Below are 6,128 nucleotides of genomic sequence, written 5' to 3'. Positions count from 1 at the left end.
CACCTCCTCCTGCTGCCCAGCCCCATCTCCGCGACGTGGGAAAATCCAAGGTGCACTGGCGTGGCCTGAAGCAGAAAACAATAATAAACAGAAATTCTTTTCTTTTTCATTTTTCTTTTCTTTTCTTTTCTTTTCTTTTCTTTTCTTTTCTTTTCTTTTCTTTTCTTTTCTTTTCTTTTCTTTTCTTTTTTCTATTTTCTTTTCTTTTTTTTCTTTTCTTTCTCTCTTTCTTTCTCTCTTTCCTTCTCTTTTTCCTTCCCTCCTTCCCTCTGTCTTTCTCTGTGTTTTATTCTCTCTTCTTTTCCTTTCGTTTCTGTGATTTATTCTTTGAATACTCTTGCATTTGAACCAAACAGTTAAGGAGTGACTTTTATGACAACGCACTGTTGATATTATGAGAGATTCGAGGGTTCTGCCCCGTTTGGGAGTAGATTCTATTTTTTCTTGTAGTTGCTTATGAAGTTAGAGGCAAAAATGTGGAAGGAGTGAATCTGCTACTGTGCTTGTGAGATTAGTGTGGATCCTTAGCGAACGGCTCAAGGTGAATCCTGTACCCTGGGGCACGCTGGAGCCGTCCCTAGACGACCGACCAGATGCTACCTTGTTTGTTCCAGCAGGGCTGCAGGCAGGCAAGCAGCGGGCAGAGGCAGCAGGATGTTTGGATCAGGGATGCGACAGTCTGGGAGTGCAACAGAATTGTTCTGTTTCTCCTGAACGCCTCTTATTTATGCGCATAAACACAGCCGAAAGGGCACGCAGGCAAACACACACACACACTTACACACACACAGAGAGGACACATCACAACCCCAGGTGAAGTCCACATTTGTCTTCATAAGCCCTTCCCGAGCTCCCCAGCTAGTCCAGGAGGAAGGAGGGAACGACTGCCAATTACTTGTGCGAGAGAGAGCCATGTCTCCATCCATTACCGCGTCCCCTGGGGTGGCGGAATGCAACTTCAAGTCTGAAGGCGGTGTAACTTGATACTGGGCTTGGGCTCTCCTTATTTATCGAAATTGTTGTATCAGAATAGACAAACCATACTTTATATGCATTTATTTGCCTTCTTTTTCTTTTTTAAAGCCATACGACTTATTCTAGCTACTTCTCAGCTAATTATGACTTTTAAAGGAAAAGCCTCCGTGAAGGGATGGGGAGCAGTAGGAAAACGGGAGACATCGCCATTTTTCGCCAAAGTTGCTTGAAAAGTTCCCAGCTGCAGGAGCAAGGCCCCAGTCGAGCAATCTGCCGTTCCCGACCAGCGGCGAGATCCAGATCGTGGCACGCACCGCGGGGCTACTGGGCAGAACCCGGCACGGGAGGGAGGTGAATAGCCGGGATCACATCCTCGTCCAGTGGGGAAAGGCATGGGATGCTCTTTCACCTGGAATGCGCGGGTTTGTCAGCGCGTCTCTGAGCGGACCACGCTCTTCAGGATGCTGTTAGGCCAAATACATCAGGTTTCCCTAAGGAAAACGCTAAGAGAAGGGAAAATTGTGCAAGCGGTGGCAAAAGCGGCAGAGAGGACCACTTCTAGTCTAAGCGGTGACCTGCCTTCTTGCCCACATACCACCGGGCACTTTCTTTGCCGCTGCGACCGGGTCTTTAACTTCTGGGCTGGCAGGGGCTGGGCCCGGGCAGCGAGGGCAGGCAGGAAGGGCAAGCAGCCACCGGCAGGATGTAGATGGGCGGCTCGGGCAGGGGCTGCTGGGCGAGATCTTCTTGACTGGAGGAAAATCAACACCTGCCAGTACTTCTAAAACGACCCCTTCTGTTCACGGGCTTAATTTTTTCGGCCAGAAATGCAGAGAATGCAGCTTCCTTCACACCTCCGTCCTAGCGCCAGCCGGAGGAGGTGAGAACCTTCAGAAGTTCTGAGGGTCCTGTCCCACCTCCCCGGTATCTGCTGGGATGTGGGTAGGTATACTATTTCTGTAGCTTGCGATATGTATCCTGCTGGATTCTTCTCAGGCGTGAAGCAGTCTGGCCCGGCTGGAGAGACACCTCCTCTCAAGAGCTCCTCGTACTGACCGGGTCTCGGTCACCAAGCCCGACCGACGGACGGGGTGGCTGTGTGTGGTGGGGGCAAAGCCTCCGGACCTCAGGGAGGAGGCGGGCTGCTGTCGGCTCCTGGGGCGGTTGCCGCCAGCCTCCTTGCCCTCCCTCCTGCTGCCTCGGAGACAGAAGCCTCCATAGGGATTTGCAGCCTAGTTTTCCTTTGTCTGATCTTTTATGACAGGGGAGGAGGAGGACAGGAGCGGTTTTTTGGACATTGTTTGGTCTGTCACTTATCATGTCCAGGAGGAAAAACTTTCCTTCGCAGTCTTCGGAACAATTTTTTGTTGTTGTTTTGAAGAGTGAAAGCGCTAACTTCATGCTAACTTTTAAAGTAACGCTCAAAATTACAGCCCAACCCTAACTCCTGCTCCTCTGCTGCTCCAGCGACGTAGCCCTTCTGATCTCCTTTGCCACACCAAGTGCCGGGGCCGCTGCCCAGAGGGGTTCCCCGGCGCTCGCTGGGGACCAGCTTCCCTTGTCACTTGCTCCCGGCGGCTCCTTCTCTCCCCGCCACACACAGCCAGCTTCCCGGGCAGATGGCTTGAGCCAGACTCAGAGTCGCACTGGCCTGGTAATAGATTTTATCTTAATGTTCACTGTTATTTCTGTTCCTCGTGGGTACGTCCAGCCTCATGAATACTGATGGCAATAAACTCACAGGCTTTGAGGAGCGAGTTCACTGGAGACACAATCATGCTGTAGCCCTACTTTTATGGCCTGAGATGCTCAATAAAGCGAGGGAGGCATACATATAGATATAACGCATTTACTTGTCTCCCGTAGTTTTCTCTGGCTTCAAAAGCAAAAAATAGGCAGATTTCCTTAATTGACTCAACTGCCTGTCTCGAGAAAGTAATAAAGTAACCCCTTATTCCCACTGTGAAACGATTTATAAATTAATTACTCTAACCCATTGTATTTGATTTCTCTTCTTAGGATTCCTCAAAGATAAATATACTAAAGCTTATGATATTAAGTATTAACGTCTCATAATAGTTTACTGTATATCTCGACTTAAAAAAAAGTTAATGTGAATCTCACTACTCACTTTAAACCTTCTGGATATTTTTATTTCACCGAATGTTAGCTTTACATTTTGTAGTCGCAGTATTTGTCCTGCCTTGAGTGTCAGTGGGAGCACTGAGAGAAAACCTACAGCACATGTGTTATTTGGTGAACTTCATGGGAAGTCAATATCCCATTTAGTATAAAAGTTATTTTCCATTTAGATGATAAAATTAACCTTCAGACGAAAAAAAAAAGAAAAAAGAACCGCAACAAACGCAACCACCCTTTGGGTGAATGCACAAAAAGTATTTCCTTGTCCTAATGAGGACTTTCCTTACATCAGCAAAGATCTGCTAATTACTGATGTACAAGCCGCAATAATTGCTTTTGCAGCCAAAGTGTAGAATGTTGTCATATTAAAAATTGAAATGTTTGATGGTGATTTAAGTCCCAAGGTAGTTCACAACGTCCCCTTTCGGTAAAGGAAGGAGACCAGAGGAGTCAAGCAGAGGTCCGGTGGAAAACACTGCAGGTCCTGTCGGTAGTAAAGTTTCTCGCACTTTCTTATAAGTGATGCGGAGGAATTAAAAGCACACCGAGTCGCCCTTCCAACAAAACACCTCCCAAACCGTGCCCGCTTTTCACACCCGCTCCGCGGGCAAACCGACTGCTGGCTTTCACCCGTGCCCACGATCGCTCTTGCTCCAAGGGCGCCACATTTCGATTGGGTAGCCGGAAAACCCAGCCTTTCTCCCCCTAGAAAGACACGAAAAGGGCTAGGAAGGGCCAGGGGTAGGTCGTCAACCGCGTCTCAATGCGCTCCGGGGTCCGCTCGGCTGCCCAAATGGGGAGCGGAGTGCTCGGCTCTCCCCGCCCCCCCGCGCTAATCAAAGCACCTTCCGTGGGGCTGGGAAGTAGTTGCCTTGTCATGTAACACATTGCCCTGATTTATTATAAAATTTTAACGAAATCATGCATATTTTAACAGCCTTTAATCACTGCATGAAAATTTAATTCATGAACTGTAGCGCGTTTAAATAAATGAAGTGTTAATTCATTAGGATTAATTAATTTGTTAAAGGATTGTGTGCAAGGTTAAGGTGGAAGAAAAACTCTTTGTTAGTTTCGAGTCTTAATCACCGGGTTTTGTTAATAGTGAAGGTGGGGAAAAAAAACGCGACAAGGGTTTGAGCTGGGCGGGGAAGCCCGGGGAGGGCAGCGCCGGGAGAGGAACGAGCCTGCGGGACATCTCGGCCTTCCCCGGCCTTTTTTCTGAGCTGGAGACCGTAATCCTGGCCGAGCAGGAGAAGGTCTAGCCCCGGGTGGGAAGAGATGCGGGCAGGTGCATCCCTTTCTCACCCTCTGGGCAGAGGATACAGGTTCGTGCCGCTTTCCTGGCTGGGAGCCAGCAGCATTTCTCTCCCGCAAATTTAGAGACAAGTCTAAGGGGACCAGGGGAAAAAAGAAAAACCTGACACTGTTTTCTGTGAGGGCTGGATGCCCAGGTAGCCGCCCAGCCCTGCGGTTGGTCCCCACTGCTCTCCCAGGCACGCACCAAAGGGAGAGTGACTCGAGAAAGGGACAGGGATCCTTATCATCCGTGCGTGGTTCTCGAGTTCCCCTGGCACATTCTGCTGGCTTGAAACCGGCACCCTCTGGACTAGTAGGAGTGGCAGCTGCCCGGTAGGTAGCTTGGCTACTTGTCTGAAGTAGCCAAGCTACTCCTGAAAACCAGGAGACAGCAGCCACACACTTGTAAGAGCTTTAGAGAGGAGACAATGCTTTCTATTGAGAAAAGCTAAAGAAACCAGAACACTCAGTTTTTCAGCCCAGTTTCATTCTCCCCTATCTCTTGCTACATTCACGGCTGTCAAAGTACAGGCAGGCTTTCCCCTGTGCCAGCTGTGCTTTTGTCTCAACAACCCTTCAGCTAATGATGATGACTTTTCCAGTTAGAGCTAAGGGACACTGAGGCAGTAGCTCAACTTTGAGCCACAAAGACAGGACAGACAGGCCACCTCTTTAGGCCTGGTCTGACAAGCAGGTGGCTTGTCACAGCAGCAGACTTGTCATTGCTGCAAAGGACCAAGGCACAGGAAGGGCTGGACTTGGATCAGCAGTCAGTGGGGCAATTCTTGGAATGACCACAAACCTCTATAATGAGCTACCAACTCAGAGCTGCTTTTCTTCTCGCCCTGGCAAGAAGGAAGCAAGAAGCCTCAGTCTATATACACAGGATGGTCCTATGCCAAAAAGCAGCAAGGAAGGTGTCCACAGTTTGCAAACATTTACCATAACCACAGCACAAGTGTGTCAAGACTATACCTCAAGCCTATGGTGGCTGGGAGTCAGAGACATGACTTTGATGCTGTGCAAGGATTAGGATCCGAATTAGACTGCCAGTTCAAACTGCCTTTAAATGGCATTATTGGGTGAGCGAAACTGAAACAAAGCAGGTTGAAGGATGGAAGACTGAAGTTACCACACTTTGGAATCCATATGCAAGCTATACATTGTGCCCCCCTTGTCCCAATTTTAAAGATACTTTTAAAAGAGACAATAAAGCACACTTAAAACCAAACATAGACTATGTCAGTATCTGGTGCTGGTAGGCAGAGCCATTCTGCAGCCCCTCAGCTGAGGAAGCAGGCCACTTGCCAGACTTCATGTAGGTAAAACTGCCAATAACAAAGTAAAAACTCGACCTTGGCATTCTTGCTCTTACATATAACCCAGCAGATTTCACTGGCAACAAACAATCTCACTTTTCTGTGTTACCTGTTGTCCCAGAGAGCATTCTCCTGTGCTAAAATCTGCAAATTGCCTTGTATTTGGTACAGCAGTGTATTATTAGATGATGTAAAAAATTTTGTGAGCTATTAAATATCATTAGACATCATAGATCTCTTTTGTACATCACTTGGAAAATGCCTATTGTCTTAATAAAAATTCTAATAGTTAAGTTTTAGATCTTGTGTATTCCAGTACTACATTACTACATAACTGGTAACAGTGATCAAAAATTACCAGCAATGAACTCTAGTTTAGGCCATTTTATTAAG

The sequence above is a fragment of the Pithys albifrons genome, chromosome 1, assembly GCF_047495875.1.
Source record: "Pithys albifrons albifrons isolate INPA30051 chromosome 1, PitAlb_v1, whole genome shotgun sequence".
In the NCBI taxonomy this organism is placed as follows: domain Eukaryota; kingdom Metazoa; phylum Chordata; class Aves; order Passeriformes; family Thamnophilidae; genus Pithys; species Pithys albifrons.
Note: the sequence above shows the minus strand (reverse complement) of the source record.